The sequence below is a fragment of the Euphorbia lathyris genome, chromosome 3, assembly GCF_963576675.1.
Source record: "Euphorbia lathyris chromosome 3, ddEupLath1.1, whole genome shotgun sequence".
Lineage (NCBI taxonomy): Eukaryota > Viridiplantae > Streptophyta > Magnoliopsida > Malpighiales > Euphorbiaceae > Euphorbia > Euphorbia lathyris.
Window position 1 is genome coordinate 10,718,811 of NC_088912.1, and position 19,447 is coordinate 10,738,257.

General features: G+C 34.7%; 1 pseudogene; it reads right to left on the minus strand.

Annotated features, from left to right (window-relative positions):
• Positions 1-3,200: 3,200 nt before the first annotated feature.
• On the minus strand, positions 3,201-11,368 carry LOC136224611 (fatty acyl-CoA reductase 3-like; annotated as a pseudogene).
• Positions 11,369-19,447: the final 8,079 nt, after the last annotated feature.

Sequence of the window (19,447 nt, forward strand, 5' to 3'; positions counted from 1 at the left end):
AAGCGAGAATCCTATAAAATATTGGGGAAATGTAGGAGTGACGAGAACTACGAAAAATACAAAGAGACTAAAAGGGAAGTAAAGAAGGTCATACGGGATGCTAGAGCAAAGGTGAATCGGGATCTGTATACAAGGTTGGATACGAAAGAAGGGGAAAGAGACATATATAGAATTTATTGGATGAGAGATAAGAAGACACGAGATCTCGAAAAAGTTAAATGTGTGAAGGATGTGGACCAGAAAGTCCTAGTTGGAGATAAGGATATCATGGAACGATGGAGGTCCTATTTTGATGACTTATTTAATGGAGATCGCAGACAAGATGTTGGCGATATAAGTATCCATCACGATATGATAAATCATGAATGCCTGCGGAGAATTCAAAAGGGTGAAGTCAAAATGGCATTAAGTAAGATGAAGTTGAAGAAAGCAGTAGGACCTGATGGCATCCCTATTGATATTTGGAGATGTTTGGGAGAAAGAGGAATCGAATGGTTGACGACGTTCTTCAATAAAATTTGGAGAAACAATAAGATGCCATCAGAATGGAGGAAAAGTATCTTAATCCCTTTGTATAAGAACAAATGCGATGTCCAAGATTATGCCAACTATTGGGGAATCAAATTAATGAGTCACACTATGAAACTTTGGGAGCGAGTGATCGAACAAAGGCTCAGGAGGACGGTGAAGATCTCGGAAAACCAGTTTGGCTTTATGCCGGGAAGATCAACTATGGAAGCCATCCATCTAATGAGACAATTAATGGAGCACTATCGAAATAAGAAGAAAGACTTGTATATGGTTTTCATTGACTTGGAGAAAGCATATGATAAGGTACCAAGGGAAGTACTTTGGTGGGCCTTGATAAGGAAAGGTATTTCGCGGAAATATATTGACATCATAAAGGACATGTATGAGGGATCATGCACGAGTGTACGTACTAGTGTTGGGAAGACTGAAGAGTTCCTTATTACGATTGGAGTGCATCAAGGTTCCGCACTAAGTCCATTTATTTTTGCCATCGTTATGGATGAACTAACAAGTTCACTTCAAGATGGTATACCATGGTGCATGCTGTTTGCAGATGATATTGTGTTGGTTGATGAGACGAAATAAGGAGTGGAGAGGAAGTTGGAACTATGGAGATAAACTCTAGAATCTAGAGGCTTTAAGTTGAGCTGAAGTAAGACAGAATATTTGGAGTGTAAGTTTAGCGGCCATAGGAGTAGGGAGGCAGGGACAATCACCCTAGATGGGAGAGTTGTTCAGGCCTCAGAATGCTTCCGGTATTTAGGATCTATTATCCAAACAGATGGAGAAGTAGATGGAGATGTTGCTCATAGGACTAAAGCTGGTTGGTCGAAGTGGAAGAGTGCTACGGGTTTCCTTTGTGACCCCGGCATGCCTAATAGATTGAAGGGAAAATTCTACCGGACGGCAATTAGACCAGCATTGTTATATGGTACGGAGTGTTGGGCAGTGAAACACTACCACGTCCATAAGATGTCAGTGGCGGAGATACATATGTTGAGATGGATGTGTGGTCATACGAGAAAGGATCGGGTGAGTAATGAAATAATTAGGACAAAAGTAGGGGTCACATCTATTGAGAATAAAATGAGAGAAAACCGACTAAGGTGGTTTGGCCATGTGAGATGTAGAGCGCTTGATGTGCCGGTTAGGAGAACCGAAGAGTGGAAAAGGGATGTAGTGGTGAAGGGTAGGGGAAGACCTAAGCAAACTTGGAGGAGGGTGATCGAGAGTGATATGAGTTTACTAGGAATTGAGGAAAATATGGTAGTGGATAGGACGGAGTGGAGGGAGCGAATTTATGTCGCTGACACGACTTGATTTCACGGTTTTATATGATGGTTCATGTTAGCCGATCCCGAATCATTTCGGGACTAAGGCTTTGTTGTTGTTGTTGTATTATTATTTTTTTGTTCATATATATATATATATAGTTGTTTTGGCGTTGATGAGTAGTAACATAACACATATGTAGAATGAAAATAACGAGATCCATGACTACGTAGAATATAATTGTAGACAGAAGTAAAATTGGTTCACTTATAAACGATAAAAATAGATTTACACAATTTATAACGTTATGGATGAAATTACTCTTATTTGCTACCATTAAAGTATTGTACCTTCTCTCTTGTACACAAAAAGTGATGCCGGGCATCTCCCTCTGGGATCGGGTCCGTACGAAGGAAGTCGGAGGAAGAACCAAGCACGAGCAACAAGCGAGTAAAGAGGCCAAAACAGTGCCACACAACACACCAGCAGCTCAGGCACGCTCCGCGTGGATTAAAGCACGCTCCGCGTGAAGGAAGGTTTGATCCGGAGAAGAGTTCAGCAGCCAATCCACGCTCCGCCTAGATTTGGGCACGCTCCGCGTGGAATGAGGACTGATACGGAGAGAAGTCCAGGAGGTCACATACGCGGGGCTTGGATTAGGCACGCTCCGCGTGCCTTCATTTTAAGGAACTTGCTCCTTACTCCAACTTCCTCCTTAATTACAATCCTGTCACCCCTTATTTACACCTTTGCCACTCCCTAATTACAACTCTACCACTCCTATATTCACACCTATGCCGCCCCTTTATATTTAACCCAATTTACCCTTATCTTGATATTTTAATTAGTTATGTTCTTTACCCTTTATTGTAATTTGGCAATTAGGTTTTAGATGATATAAATTCATCTCTTTCTTTGTAGTACCTTAACTTTTTATCAATCAAATATTAATCTTCTTCAAGAAGCTTGTTAAGGTTTTCACCTTCAACAATGGGGATTTCATATTCCTATGGATTTAGTCCATAAAACTCGGGATTCACTCCTTCTAGTTTAGTTAGAGAATAAATATCTTTGTTAGTTTACGATTAAAACTTTCAGACGATTTCGATCCGTATCAAAAAGTTTCTCCACCAAAGGGGAAAAAAGAAATCAAGTATATTATGCAACTCTAATTCAATAATTAATAGTCTAAATTTATATAAATCATAGCAAATACATTCTATATATAAGAATACAAAAAAAAATGATAAAATCCTAATTTTCCAACATAATCAAACTATATATCTCCCAAGAAGTACAAATTACATAATTAATTATATAAAATATATAAATAAGGAATTAATTTTTCCAATTTAATTGCCTAATCTTCAAGAACATCAACTTATTTGATTAATTAATCATTTCATTACGTATTTAACAAGACCAGGAATATGAGCAGACATCATATAATCTTCCCAATTAATTTCAGTTGGATCAAACTTAAACATATCTATCTCATCACTTCGACATGTTTCCCTTGCTAATTTCCTTAGCTTCTCCGAATTTGTGTCATCAAATCTAAAAAAAAAAATAATATTAATTAATTAGATAAATATAAACATAATTAGGTGATAATTAATATGAATTTAATAATGTAAAAAAATTCTTACATGCCGTTGAATAATAAATATGGTGTATAGAGTTCTATCAATCTCATCACCAATTTTAATTTACGATCAAGATTTCTATACATTTCCTCGTATTTCTTCAGTAACATTATATTTGCCACTTGTAATGCCTGTAAATTGTACAAAGATGTAAATTTCTTAAGATTTTATATAATATTATTTAGTATATTATATAAAACGTATCATCATTTATGTCATATAAAATTATATGGAACACATACATTATAACATAGTTAAGACATAATAACTCATTTTGACACGCCAGAGTTTATAAACAGAGACGAAGTACAATTCACTGTTCTCGTATATGAATCGAGAAAGAAACTTTTCCTACCCTTGACTCATCAGAGCCCCCACAGAGTTCAAATCATCTATTGGAGATTTTTTATTTTTTATTTTATATTTTATACATTAATAAAAAAATTAAATTTATATAAAAAACATTAAATTAATAAAAGAAACTAAATTTGATATTATTGTTACAAATATATATATAATATTTTTGGGGATTCAGATAAAGTCGGGGATCGAATCTCTGTGAAGTAAGAAGAGCATTCCTCATCTCCGTTCCCATTCTAATTGTAGGGACAATAAATTCTCCATCTCTATTTTGTGGGAATTTTTTTCCGAGATTTCTCATCCCTATCGGGGCATTTCTCAATAGAAAGAGGGATCCCTACCCTACTAGCAACTCTAAGACTAGTCTCAAACTAACCCTCATTATATACAATGGTGGATACATATTTGCTCTATTGGGGAGCCAATTTTACAGTAACTGCACTTTTTGGGCCAGTTTTTTCAATTTCATTCTACATCTTTCTCTGCTTTTTTTTCAGCAGATACTTTTGGGGACCATCGTGCATCCCAAACCCTCAACTTGTCGGGGACAATGGGTCGGACCATCACTGGTATCAGTGATGTCGGAGGCTGGAGAAGCCCCCTGGCATAGGGGGGAGTTTGACCATAGGCAAACTCAACCCCAAACATTCGCAAAGCTATGGGGAGGCTTCAGTATCGAGTGGTGAATGAGACATATCAACATACGCTGATGGTAGAGGCCGAGTTGGTATAAGCAACACTATAGAGGAAGGAAGAATGAGATGAAAGACCCTGGATGAAGGAAGAAGATTTGAATAAAGGTCCTGAAGAAAGGAAGAGTATTGGGATGAAGACCCTTAATAACAGAAAAGAAGAGTGAGGACAACTTGGCGGAACCTCGGTGATGTTCGAGGAGGAAGTGAAACTCTCTTTAGAGGAGGCGGACTTGATCAACGAAGATGTTGATCCTCTAAGTGAGGGAGGATGTAAAGGGGAGGGGGGGGGGGGGAGTTTGACCATAGGCAAACTCAACCCCAAGCATTGGTAAAGCTATGAGGAGGCTTCGGTATTGAGTGGTGAATGTGACATATCAACGTATGCTGATGGTAGAGACCGAGTTGGTATAAGCAACACTATAGGGGACAAAGACTATCCTGGCATCGGATCTCCACCACCCCCTAGGTCAGTAGTAGGTACTGGCTTAAGCGATCCACCCTCGTCCACTAGGGACAGGAGAGTCGGACATTCGTCCTTCGTGAAGGGAAGCGGATGTCTCCGTAGAGGGGAACTTTACGGACATTATGGGGTCGACGAGTGCCCATAGTGCGTACCCATTCTAGGGCGAGGTTAACCACAGGAAACCCTCTAGGACGAAATTCCGACAGACATATTTATAAAGGGATAGACCCCTTCGGTAGGAGTTGGCTGGCCGACATTTGGAAGAAAGTCAAGGCGTCCGTGGGGTTTTGACCTGGCTCAGACTTGGCCCCGTGACACCTGGCACCCCTATCTCCACCCCTTCAGTGACCGGAAATAAAAACGCAATAAATAAATAAAGATGTAAAAAATGATTACCTTCAAAGGAAGGAGATAACGAATAGTCATGTACATATAGAAGCTAGGTAGAGAATTAAAGAGAATTCCTTTTCCAACATGAACTTGAGTTCCATCTTTGTTAATCCATGGATTTTCAGAGAAATAACGAAATGTATAATCACGAAAATTTGAAAATCCCACTGGATTTCTTGATGATGATCCTATTTGATATACTATTTCTGAACTTTTTTTTGCTCTTGCCACCATAGCTAAAATAATTCCATTTATGACCATATCTGATGGTATCTGTCATAATAAATAAAAAATATCATTAATTTATTTATTTTCTAATTTAAATATCACACTAACTAATACATCATTTGTTCTCTGAACTTGTCCAAAAATATTGATTGACCTCTGAACTCAGCCCCCTCAATTTGCATAAAATATTCTGTTAGCCCCATGAACTTGCGTAAAATGTAATCAATTGATCACTCAGTCGTAAAAAAGTAAGTTAAATACAGAAGATGTATTCGAAGCATCTTAGAATGTTATTACATAATTCAAAAATAGATTAAAAATGAAGTTATTACTTGTTCAACTATACAACTTGTCTTCTCTAATATTAGAACCGTATATCCCGATTTTTATCGTTTAACTTTTTCTAAATAAGACTCGCACAATACATCTTCCGCATTTAACTTACTTTTCTTTACAACCGAGTTATCAATTATTACATTTTGCGCAAATTTAGAGGGCTAACTGAATATTTTATACAAGTTTAGGGAACTATTGGGACATTTTGAAAGTTCAGGGGTCAATCAAATTTTTTGGGGAAATTCAGGGGACAAATGATGTATTAAGCCTTTTTAATCGATTTTTATTGATTAATTTGGACTTTAACTTTATAAATTAATTTTATAATAATGTAAATTTCAAAAAAATTTATGTTAAAAAATAAAATTAGGGGCTATAATAATAATAAAATTCACCGTATTAATGTCACACTAAATAATAATAATAATAATAATAATAATATTATTATTATTATTATTATTATTATTATTATTATGTCCGCGCGTTGCGCGGATCAATAATTTTTTTTATACATTATATATTTCTTAATTATATATTATTTACATAAAAATAAAATTAATAATAACTTTAAGTTAAAAGTGTTAGGGTATCATCCTTTACAAAATTACACTCTGAATATGTTTATTGATATAATAAACACAAAATATTATACCTCCTCATAATAAGAAAATAATTGATAATATATATTTCTACACACCATAATACTTGGAATACTGCATTAAATTTTCAAAATGCAAAAAAATGGAATAACTCGATAAATACTTGAAACATTGTATTAAATTTTCAAAACACAAAAAATAAAATAACTAATATATTTAAGATGATAGATTAAAATTAATTAATTTCATTCGACATTGATACGACAATAATACATGGACAAATTTAATGTTTCAAAAGTTCAAAGATTAAAATTAACTTAAGAAATATTTGGAACACTATTAAATTTTCAAAACACAACAAATATAATAAATAATAAAAGTTGAGGGACAAATTAGACTTTTCCATCTACTAAAAAATTATATGATCTTTTTCTCCACACTATAATATATGGATGCCCAGTCATAAAAAAAAGAGCTTCTACACATTTTCTCTGAATTTTCTCCGCTTTCATTATTATATATAGTATAGATTTTTTATTATTTAAAAGTGGAGGACGGGACGGAAGAACCAGGACATTTCAACCAGGTTGATACCCCCTAGACAAACTGAATCCGAACCCAAAGATATATAGTATAATTTAACTAGAAATCTTAAATAATAACTCACCACATCAAGAGTTAACTATGGATTGGACAAGAAACATGTTATTTTTCCTTTCCCGTAACCAACAATTACACCATCAATTGTTCTACAATTGAAATTCAATATGTTAGTATTATTAAAAGAAATATATTAGATTTGACATCGAAAATGCAGAGAGAGTTGTTAGGACTTGAATTAGTGTAAATTATATATATCAAATTGTTATCACCAGAAGAAAATTCGATGTTCCCATTTTTCTATCATCCTATCAGTTTTTCATTTAATTTTTAACACGTGACATAATTATGCTACTTTAACCAAAGTTAAAGAAAGTTATTAGAATTAAAGTAGAAAAATTATGTCACGTGTCAAAGATTGAATGAGAGATAGAAATGTGGATTACAAATTTTCTTATGTTACGGTCATATGATAGCTAATGGAGCTTGCAATGATTTGGTCTTGAGTATGGTTTTGGGACAATGGTTCGAGCAGAAAATGAACTGATTTCAACACGAGAAAATGAATGACGATGTTTTTATTTCAATATAGACATGTTTTAAGTCGTGGAACATGTCTTAATATACACATGGTGTTGGGTCAAACAGTTGATATCACAATGTATTCTGTAATATGAGACATAATCATGTGAAAATTAGCAGGAGTATAACGAACTGGTCTTGTACGAATGAAGGCGAGACAAATAATTTGAGCAAAAAACAACCTCAAATAATTGAATTCAACATGAAATATGGAAAGTCGCAAAGTGTTTTGTAGACGTATATTAAAGTTGTGAGAATGAGAAAAGTGAATCACTTACTTTATACCTTCAATCCAACCAGGAAAAGGTTCTTTATAAGTACTCAAAACCATAGTTGGACGAATAACAACAACAGGTAAAGTCTCTTTCAAATGCACCAAAAGCATCTCCCCTATTGCTTTTGTGAATACATACGTGTTTGGCCATCCAAAAACTCTTGCCCTATTCAAAGTAACACCACAAATTATATTTTAAAAATTAAGTAAAAATGGATTTCAGGAAGTAAAAAGATGAACCCTCATCGTAATTAGGTTGGCACTAGAGGAAAAAATATTAAAAATTAAAAATTAAATTAAATGATTTGCTACATAATTATAATATTAGTTTAAACTTAATACATATCCATCCAAATTTTCAGAACGAATTTTTCATCTCCTTAACTTGGTTAAACAGTCGTAGCTCACATGACAGTACTATATACTTTATGTGCCACTAACAGTTTAAGCAAGTTGAACCGATAAAGAGATTGGTTTAATTAAACAAGTTGAGAGAGAGGAAAAATTGTTTCAACCAAACTGAGTTGATAGAAATATAGTTTTAAAATTTTATAGTGCCATTAGATGTTTAACTGCAAGTCGCAGATATTAGATATGTATTAAGCCATTCTTTTAAGCATAATATAGTTAACGCTTAGCACACATGCAACCCCTCCAACTTGCATCCAAATACCTAATGACCTCCTGAAACTTTAAAACAACTTTTCCGCTACCTCAACTTGTTCAAAGTGACATTTTCGCCACTTCAACTTACTTAGTACGATCTTCTCACCGCGTCAACTTGTTTGAAATAATCTTTCAGGCAGCTCGACTTAAATAAATTTAGAGTAACACATAGAGCGTACGGATAACGTCAAAGGTTAGCAGTGACATTTCAAGCAAGTTGAGGTGGCGAAAATATCGTTTTGAAAGTTTGAGAAATTATTAGGGTTTTCAATGCAAGTTAGAGGGATCATATATGTATTAAGTAGACATGTTCATGTGCCTAATACCGATTTGGACAAGAAAATTTGACCTTAAATCCAATCTGACCCAGACCCGTTAAAACCGTCTATTTTATTAGCACGAGATGTCCCGTCCTATTTATATTAATTAGTAAATGTATATATTTGATTTTTAAACACGAGCCCAGCCGACACAAACCCACCTAACTTAACACGAACATGATTGAACTTGGGCTGAGCATTTTTAGATAAAAGCACGTTGGACCCGGTCCAACCCGATCCATGAAGAGATGTAGTATTACCTTTCTAAACCAAAATCTTTCATGGCAGCTGAAATTGCTTTCTCAGAAACATCTTCAGAATGAAGTTGATCCAATTTTTCTTGAGCCAATTTTTTTTCATTTTCAATAACTATTTTTTCTGTTCCTTTTTTTGCTTTACCCATTGAAAATGGCTTCTCTAATATTGTTCCACTATCTTCTCCACATACATAAGCTGAAAAAAAAAACAATATTAACCATATCAATATTTTCATTAATTAATTATAATATTTTTCATATTGGAAAGAAATAGAAAATCTATAAAAAAAAATTGTACTTAATTAATTATTGAAAAATAATTATCATTTCATTTCATCATTGAAATATAATTATTGAAAGATCATTTCTTTTCATTAACTATTGCTTTTCCCAATTTCTAAAAACATTAAAAAACGTGAAAATATGAACAAAAATGTAACATGGTATAAGGAAAGATTTCTGATGGGCGGGATGTGTTGGCAACGTGTGTCTTCTTCCACCGTCTCTAAATTCAAGTTCTCATAATTTTTTTACGTTAAAAATATATCACCAAGGTATTAAAAGAGTGTGAAAATTGCTTTAATTGTTATTCTCTATGCAAATCATAATAAAATGTTGATTTTTAACTCTAAATTAATACATTGTATAATTGTTGATATATTTATTTAAATGAGTATTTGGAATAATATTAGATCATTATATATGTGTACTATAGTTTTTTTTTGACAAGTAAGAGTCATCTTTATTAAATATCAGAATCAAGAGCAGTACAGACACAAGGAGGAGGTTTTGAAATCCAGACTATCCTCTCAAAAGCAGGTGTAGCTGCACGGGCTAAAGAGTGAGCAGTGGAATTCGCTGACTTATGAATAAAAGAAATTGACACATTAACTATATCCTTAATAAGGATTTTGTAGTCTTCAATAACTAGATCCAGAGCCGAATTGCTACTAGTTTCTCGCTGAATAGCATACACTAATATATGTACTATAGTTAGTTGATTGATATGTTTACAAGAAAATAATTGAATTTGTAACAATAAAACGAAAGAAAAATTAATTTTACCAGCTTAAAGTTTTATATAAAAAAAGCAGAAACTTTCTACTATTAATTTGAATTGAGATTAGAGTGTATGTTTGTCAAATCCAATTAATAATCATGCAAGATTATTTCACTTTTCACGTACATTCATATTTTTCATATATATATATATATATTTGTTCGTTTTTTTTAAAATTTTTTCTGTTTTTCACATTTTTCTGTTTCCTATTTTTCCTATTTCTTTAGTTTTTTTTATTCGTTTTTACAAATTATTAAATGTGTCAACCAACTAACTCGTGACCAACTCATCTATTATATGTGTTAGATGGATCGATCCATTTATATATTTTTTTTTTATAGAAATTGGGACGAGAAAGAACTCAGGATCGATCCGTTTATAACCCAACTTATAAATGGCTTAACCCAATCCGTTTATTATATGGTTAACCGGATCGTTAAATGAGTTATGACCCATTTCAACACCTCTACCTTAAACTTAGGATTGTTAATATTACGCATTAATTTACTTACTCACGATAATAAGTTGCACAGCCTGAAAACTAGCTCAAACGACAAGATTTCTCCCTCACACTTATCAATCTAGTTAACACGTGTTCTTTCTACAACGGATATGAAAAACCCGACAATACGAAAGGAAGGGACGTATTAATTTACTTACTCTTTGCAAGATAACCAGTTGCACCCCCGAAAAATAACTCAAACGACAAGGTTTTCTCCCTCACGCTTATTAACACCCGTAATTTCTACAATCGATATGGGAAAACCCGACAAACTAAAAGGAATGGACTCATTAAGTTACTTACACTTTGCAAGATAACAAGTTGCACACCCCGAAAGCCAGCTCAAACGACTAGGTTTCTGTCTCACAGTTATCAATCTAGCTAACACCCGTTATTTCTACAATCGATATGGAAAAACCCGAAAACCGAAAGGAAAGGAAGCATTAATTTACTTACTCTTTGCAAGATAACCAGTTGCACCAGTGATTAAAATGGTCTTGTTTTCAAAGAACTCAATGATGCTTCCAAACTCCATTTTTGCAGACTTGATTTCAACTTTTTTGCTGAAATTTTGGGGGTTTTTTTGTTTGATTTTGATTTGGTGAATATGTTAATATGTGAAATGAAGAAGTTTTCTGAAGGCTCTATTCTTATAGAGGAAGCAAAGAAAAATAGGCAACCACTCATAGGCTTACCAAGTGGCGATTAATGATTGGTTGACTGTTTAGTACTTAAATATTTGAATTATTAAACAATTTAATCCCTCGTAATAAATGTCCTAATTTATTATTAGCTTAATACATTATTTGCTCCCTGAATTTGTCTAAAAAGTTTGATTGGTCCTTGAACTTTTAAAGTGCCTTGATAGCCCCCTAAACTTACATAAAATGTTCAGTTAGCCCTCTAAACTTGCCTAAAATAATCAATTGATCACTCAGCTGCAAAAAAGTAAGTTAAATGCGGAAGATGTATTCCACGTGTCTTAGAATGTCATTACATAATTAAAAAAAAAAGTAAATATAAAGTTATTACTTGCTTAACTATAAACTTTTTATTCTCTAATATTACAATCGCAATACTCCAATTTTGATTGTTTTACTTCTTTTAACTCGCATGCAGTATATTTTCCGTATTTAACTTATTTTTTTGCAACTGAGTGATCAATTGATTACATTTTATATAAGTTTAGGGAGCTAACTGAACATTTATGCAAGTTCAGGGGCTATCAAGACACTTTGAAAGTTCAGGGGCCAATCAAGCTTTTTGGACAAGTTCAGGGGGCAAATAATATATTAAGCCTTTATTATTTTATAAAGTCTTAACTAACAACCAATCAGAAGGAACTCCCACGTGCAATGGATGCAATCAAACCGCAATGGACTTGAGGGTATACTCACGTCCTAGGCGACGTGAATGCCGAACCAAATTGGACCCTACCTTTTGGCCCAGTCGTAATTTTATTTTCCTCTCAAAATGTGAGACTTTCCTTTGAATTCTGAATAGTGGTTATAGCACTCGCCGAATACATTTGTCATTATGGCTTCGGGAGAGAGGCTTTTCAAAGAGATACGGGGCGAGAGCTGCTGTATTTTACCTGTGTTCTGTTGCGTGCCGTGGACTACCTTATTAGAGAGGGGGTTTGGTATTTCTTGCGTCGGTAGAAAGAAGAAAGAACTCTATTGCAAAGCAAATGTCGATATGAGGAAGAAAATCCTTACTCCAAAGGAGGCTGAACTAAAGACAACTAAGAATTAGTAATCAAATCTTGTAATTGGGGGATGACAGATTGATTACCATTAAGATGAAATTAATTTCTGAATGTTTTTTCCATAGTCTTCGATTTGAATGATTTTTTTTAAGATACACAAAAATTTCGTGCTGCTTCCTGCCTCTTTATTCTTCTGTTCTGTTCTATTCTGGTTATAACATATGCACTCAATTGTATTCGGCCAATAAAGTTATTGTATCTTGGGAGACGATTATCAATAATGAAGAAATTATATGTTTTTTTTTTATAATTTCATATTATTAACAAAAATGATTTGTTGTTTTGGTTCGTTATCTCTTGGAATTGATATTACTTCTAACACAGTGAAAAAAAATCAAGAAATTATCTCGTGTTTTACACAAAATCAAAGACATGTACATACGAAATATTTTTCCATTATTTGTTATTATTATTATTTATCGATGCAATTTCAATCAATCAATATCACCCTATTGTGTTAAGTAATTTATGTTTTGGTAGCTTCCAAGATTCTCTCCCCTAATCAATTTGGCTTTATCAAAGGCTGACACATCTCAGACTGCATTGTGGGTGCTTCTGAGGGGGTTAATCTGCTTCAGAAGTGATGTTTTGGCGGTATTATTGCCATTAAGATTGATATAGAGAAAGCTTTTGACACGCTTGATTGGAACTTTTTACTTGAGGTACTCACGACCTTCGGTTTTTCGCACTACTTTCGTGACTGGATTCTTAATCTTTTTTCTTCGGCTCGAATATCTGTGTGCATTAACGGATATCACTAAGGATACTTGGCTTGCTCCTGAGGCATTCGACATGGAAACCCTCTCTCTCCTCTCCTATTTTGCATTGCCGAGGACTTTTTTGAGTCGTCTTATACTTCAACGGGTTTCTTCGAGTCACATTCAACCTTGCTCTTACATTCAGGGCTCCTCCTTCCCCACAGGGGCGGATGTAGCCACCCCCCCCCCCCATCCCGAATAAAAAAAAGAATTTTTTTTTAACCAAAACGATGCCGTTTTGGTTCCCCTTAAAACGACGCCGTTTTGCCTTGTGGGTTTTTGATATAAAAAGAAGGGTTAAGGTGTAAAAATACCCCTAACCTTTTTGGGTCAGAAGCAATTTTACCCCTAACGTCTAAAATGGTGCAATTTTATCCCTAATGATGGAAGCCAAAAGCGATTTTACCCCTAACGTTGATAAATAGGATCAATTTTAGACACTATTATAAAATACAGTCATTTTTTTCTTTATTTTGCACCAATTGCATATCAATTTGTTCTAAAAAAATTGATATAATGTTTTATAATAGTGTCTGAAATTGATCCAATTTATCAACGTTATGGGTAAAATTGCATCATTTTAGAAGTAGGTAAAATTGCTCCTGACCCAAAACGTTAGGGGTATTTTTGCACCTTAACCCTAAAAAGAAGCAGTATAGGTAGAGGCAGCAGATCGTTTTCAAGCTATGGCAGATCGTAGATGTCAATTGCCACCTCGTAATCATCGATCTACTTAGCATTAGAATTTTTTTATTATTATTTTAAGACATTTTGTATAGTATATTTTTGTAAATTAATGCTATTTTGTCTAAAAAAATTTACATAGAGTTTTATCCCCTCCTTCAAAATTTTCGTTTTGAAGTTATTTAGGTGTTGTTTGGTTAGGATAGAGAAAGTAAAATTTTAGAGAGAGAAAGCTCCAAAAAATGTGATTTTGGAAAATAAAAAATGTGGTTTCATGGTAAATGTCGTACTGAACAACTTTAATTCTTGAATATTTTCATTTTTAGGTTGTTAACGGTCATTTTAAAAACTTAGTTAAAATTTAGTGGCAACTGATGTTAAAAAGTGTAAAGTTCAGTAGGCACACCATTAAAAATTGAAGTTGAGTGGCTATAATGTTAAAATGGATAAAATTCAGTGGCCATGGGTATAATTTACCCTGTTTCTTTTTTTTTTTTGTAGGGCATCAAATGAATATGTAGAGCATATTCTTGTTTCATCCGTATTTGTGAGGCTTTTCCTCTCCCTCTGATGAATAGGTCCTTAGGCTTTTTCGCATTTCTCCTAGGCCGAAGCCTCTTAGTCGTTTAGTCGCGGTGCGCTGAATACCTCCTCCACCAGCTTGGACCAAGGTTAATACGGACGAGGATTTTTTTGTTCCCTTCGTTTGACAGGTGCGGCTGGTATTTTCCGTAATTACAGGAGTCTCACGAGGGCTTGTTTTTCCTTTCCTTTAGGTGATCGTGCAACCTGGTTTGTAGAATTGAAGGCGGTTATTATCACCATCAAGTTGGCTGATGCTCATCGTTGGTTCCTCTTTTGGATCAAGAGTGATTCAACATTAGTTCTTTCTATTTTATGCTCTCGGGCTTCGGAGCTTCATTAGGAATTGTTGCGGGATTGGCAGGATTGTCTACGGATTTTCGACAGGGAGCTGATCCATTTTTCACACATTTATCGCGAATGAAATGGGGCGGCGGACAAGTTTGCAAACTTTGGAGCCACAACCTCAGAACCGTATCATTGGCATTCATTTCCTTCTTTTTGTTCCGACTTTGTTTTCTTGATGCTTGTCATACTAATTACGTTAGGTTGCTCTAATTTTTCAACCTAATTAAATTAAGAAGTACAAATTACATCATTAATTATATAAAATATATAATTAAGGAATTAAGGAATTAATTTTCCCAATTTAATTGCCTACTCTTCAACAACATCAATTGATTTTATTAATTAATCATTTCATTATATATTTAACAAGATCAAGAATATGAGCGGACATTATATAGTTTTCTCAATTAATTTTAGTTGGATTAAACTTAAACATATCTATCTCGTTATTTGGATATGTTTCCGTTGCTAATTTCCTCAGCTTCTCAGAATTTATGTCATCAAATCTATTCAAAACAATAAATAATAATTAATTAAATAAATATAAACATAATTAGATGATAATTAATATGAATTTAATAATTTATAATTTTCTTACATGCACTCGAATAATAAATACGTTGTATAGAATTCTATTAATCGCATCACCAATTTTAATTTGTGATCAAGATTTCTATACATTTGCTCGTATTTCTTCAGTACCATTGTGTTTGCCACTTACAAAGATATATATTTTTTTTAAAATATTTAATATTATTTAGTAAATTATACAAACAATATGATATTTATAAATTATATAACATAATAGTTTTGACACACTAATTATGGCAGTTATGTGACAAATAAAAAATACAAATTTTATGTTGTTTTTGGATTTTTTTTTATTTGCTTTTGGAATTATTAGGTAAGAACTACCTTTTCCATCTAAGAGTAAAAATTATTTTCTCCAATAATTTAAGAGTAAAATTAACATTTGTTAAAAGTCAACTTTGGCCAACTAAATTTATGGAAATATCTAAAGTAAAAAGAAGACCTAATGTACAAATAACCCCTGAACTTGTCCAAATGTTACAACTGCTCTCCGAACTTTCAATTGTAACAACTTACCCCTTAAACTTATCGAATTGTACAACATAACCATTCAAACTTGTCCAATTGTAAAACATAACCCCAAATTGCTGATATGGACTGTAATTGAAGAAACACGTGAAATACAACAGCTGCAATGCTCGTGGAGTGTGATAATCAGATCTTTGGCGTAATACAAATCCGGAGAAACGTTTTTACGGTTACTTCAAGTACGGGGTTAAAAAAATCCAAATTTGGGGTTATGTTTTATAATTGGACAAGTTTAAGAGGTAAATTATCACAATTAAAAGTTGGAGGGAGCAGTTGTAACATTTAAACAAGTTCAAAGGGGTTATTTGTGTATTAGGCTAAAAAGAATTAAAAAATTCAATCCAAAACTAACTGAATCTATGGACCAATATAATAAATTCATGATCATTGTCAATTTGACCACTATTCCAACAAATTGTGAACTAATTTAATATTGGGTTAATTTCAAATAAAAACTAGGTGGTTTTACGTTTTTGTATATTGGTATTTATATTTTTTATTTAATTTTTTAAAATCATTATTTTTGGAGTTTTCTTTCTAAACATTAACGTTCTCTTCCATAAAAAAAAACAATATCTACATGACCTTAAACACATTTAATTCTTGAAAATTTTCATTTTGAGGTCGTTATCAGTTAAATTTGGTAAAGTAAACAAATGAAAATTTTGCAAACCATATGGTTCGGTTTGTAACAAAAAAACCATAGGTACCGATATGTAAAAACATAAAATTAATTTGAAATTAACCTTTTAATATTTCATTAAATTCATGAATAAAATAGTAAATGTTGTTCAACAAAAAAAAAAAAATCATATTCCTAAAAAAAACACAAGTATGGACCCATATATATGATTAGCAAACTCTTATCAAATTAATAAAATCATGCTATTATTACCTGGTGGACCCTTAAATCATGATCTTATCATTTAATTAAATTATGATGTTATTAAGTGGTTCTAATAAGACCTCGTTTAACACAATTTTATTATCATATGTTAAATATATAAATTGTTTAACACAATTATTATTATTTTTAAATAATGGTTGCCCACTGCAAGCTAAAGATGGTCTCATAGAATGTTACAGACTGAAATCGATGTGAGGATTTTGATCTTAAATCCACAACGAAGTTCTTTACAAGCCGAATCTTGAAGGAATGATCCCAAGTAATAAGAACAAACTTTCAATGGAGGCTAGGTTTTGATTAAATTTATAAAAGGGTTGGTTTCATTCAAACTAAGGACCTTATATACCTCCTCTAGAATACAAGTAAAGGATTTAAAAGGCCTTACTATAACTATTAGCAACTACCCAATCCTAGGGGTAGGATTGGTACAAAATAAAAAATAGAGAATGGAAATATAGGACAAGTAGCAAAACAGTAATATTCAGGATCCTCAGCTTTTGTCCCCTTTCCTTGAGAACTTGGCGGAGAAGTCTTCTTCCCTTTTCCCACGCTCCGCGCCACCTATCACACGCTCTGCGTGAGTGGCCCTCTGCTCCGGATTACTTATTTGGCCCAGCTCTTCCCCCTTGCGATCCACGGACCCACGCTCCGTGTCACCTGGGACGTGCTCCGCGTGGATTGCTCTCTGCTTTTGATCCACCATGGTTGGCCCTTCTCCTCTTTCCGTAACTGGTCCACGCGAAGCGTGATATATCGAACGCTCCGCGTGGGTGACTGCTAGTTTCGTCCCTCCTTCAGCTCCCACATCAGTGTTGCCCCCGACATTCACTCCCTCTTGAAAATAGTTGGACCCCAACTGTTCCCGTGATGTCTCAAGGGTTCCTTCCGGTTCAAGTCTCATACATTGAAGGAGGGTGACATCTTCCCAAGCCAATTCGGAAAGGAATTATGATAAGCATTAACATTAATCTTCTTGGTCACCTTGTAAGGCCCGTACTTCCTCGGTTTCAACTTGCTACTCGGGGCATTTATGAGTCTCTCCTTGCTCAAGTATACCATCATTTCATCCCCCACTTCAAACTATATATCTCTTCGGTGCTCATCCACTCTAGCCTTGGTCTTACTATTGCTCGCCTCAACACTCTGCCTCACTTCTTGATGCATCTGGTGATAGTCATTGGCTAGATGTTGGACGGCGACACTACTCTTCTCCCCTTTCGGGATGTCGCTTAAGTCGAGTGAATGATTTGGGGTCTTCGTATACACTATCTCAAATGGTGACTTCCCGGTGGTGGAGCTCACAGCATAATTGTAGGCAAACTCGACTAGTGTTATCACGTAGTCCCACATCTTGGGTTTATCCCGACATTTACTCCTCAATACGTTTCCCAAAGTACGGTTGGCTCTTTTGGTTTGCCCATCGGGTTGGGGGTGAGCAATGGTGCTAAACTTCAAAGTCGTGCCAAGAATGGTCCACAAGGTACGCCAAAAGTGGCTAACAAACTTCGTGTCCCTATCCGACATTATACTCTTGGAGACTCCATGTAGTCTCACCACCTCACGAAAGAACAGTTTAGCAATGGCTGTCGCATCATTGGTCTTTCGACATGGGATGAAATGAGCCATCTTGGAAAACCGGTCAACCACTACGAAGATAAATTTATGTCACGTTCAGTCCTTGGTAGTCCCAACACGAAATCCATAACGAGGTCCTCCCAAATAGACTATGGTACCGGTAGCGGTATAAGTAGGCCCGCATTAGATGCATGCCCCTTGGAAGTTTTACAATCCACACATCTGTCCATGATGTATGCTACATCTCTCCTCAACTTCGACTAATAGTAACGAGAGTTCACAGCCTCAAAAGTCTTGTCCCTACCAAAATGTCCCCCCAAAACTCCTCCATGTAGTTCCCGGATCACCCTCTCTCGAATTGACGTCCCCGTAAAGCACAATTGATTGCCCTTCATGAGGTATCCCTCCCACAACTGATACTCTCCATCTCTGGTTTGCTGTTTACACTTCTTCCAAATACTACCAAAGTCTGGATCCTCTCGGTAATCCCCTTTGATATGCTCAAAATCCACTAACTCCAAAGCCACTGTTTTGAGGAGTGCCACCCTCATACTCAAAGCATCTGCCACCTTGTTTTGTTGACCCACCTTATGGAGAAGTTTATAAGGGAACTTACCCATAAAGGCGGGCCATCTAGCATGCATGGAGCTCCGTGTCTGTTTTGACTTCCCAAGTATTTGAGGTCTTGGTGGTCGGTGTATAGTATGATCTCCTTTCCTATGAGATAGTGCTCCCACGTCTTGAGAGCCTGTACTACTGCATAGAACTCCTTATCGTAGGTGGCCCACTTTTGTCGTGACTCACACAACTTCTCACTGAAATATGCAATAGGTCTCTTCTCTTGCATCAAGACTCCCCCAACTCTGATCCCACTTGCATCACATTCTACCTTGAAGAGTTTGTCAAAATCCGGAAAAGCCAAAAC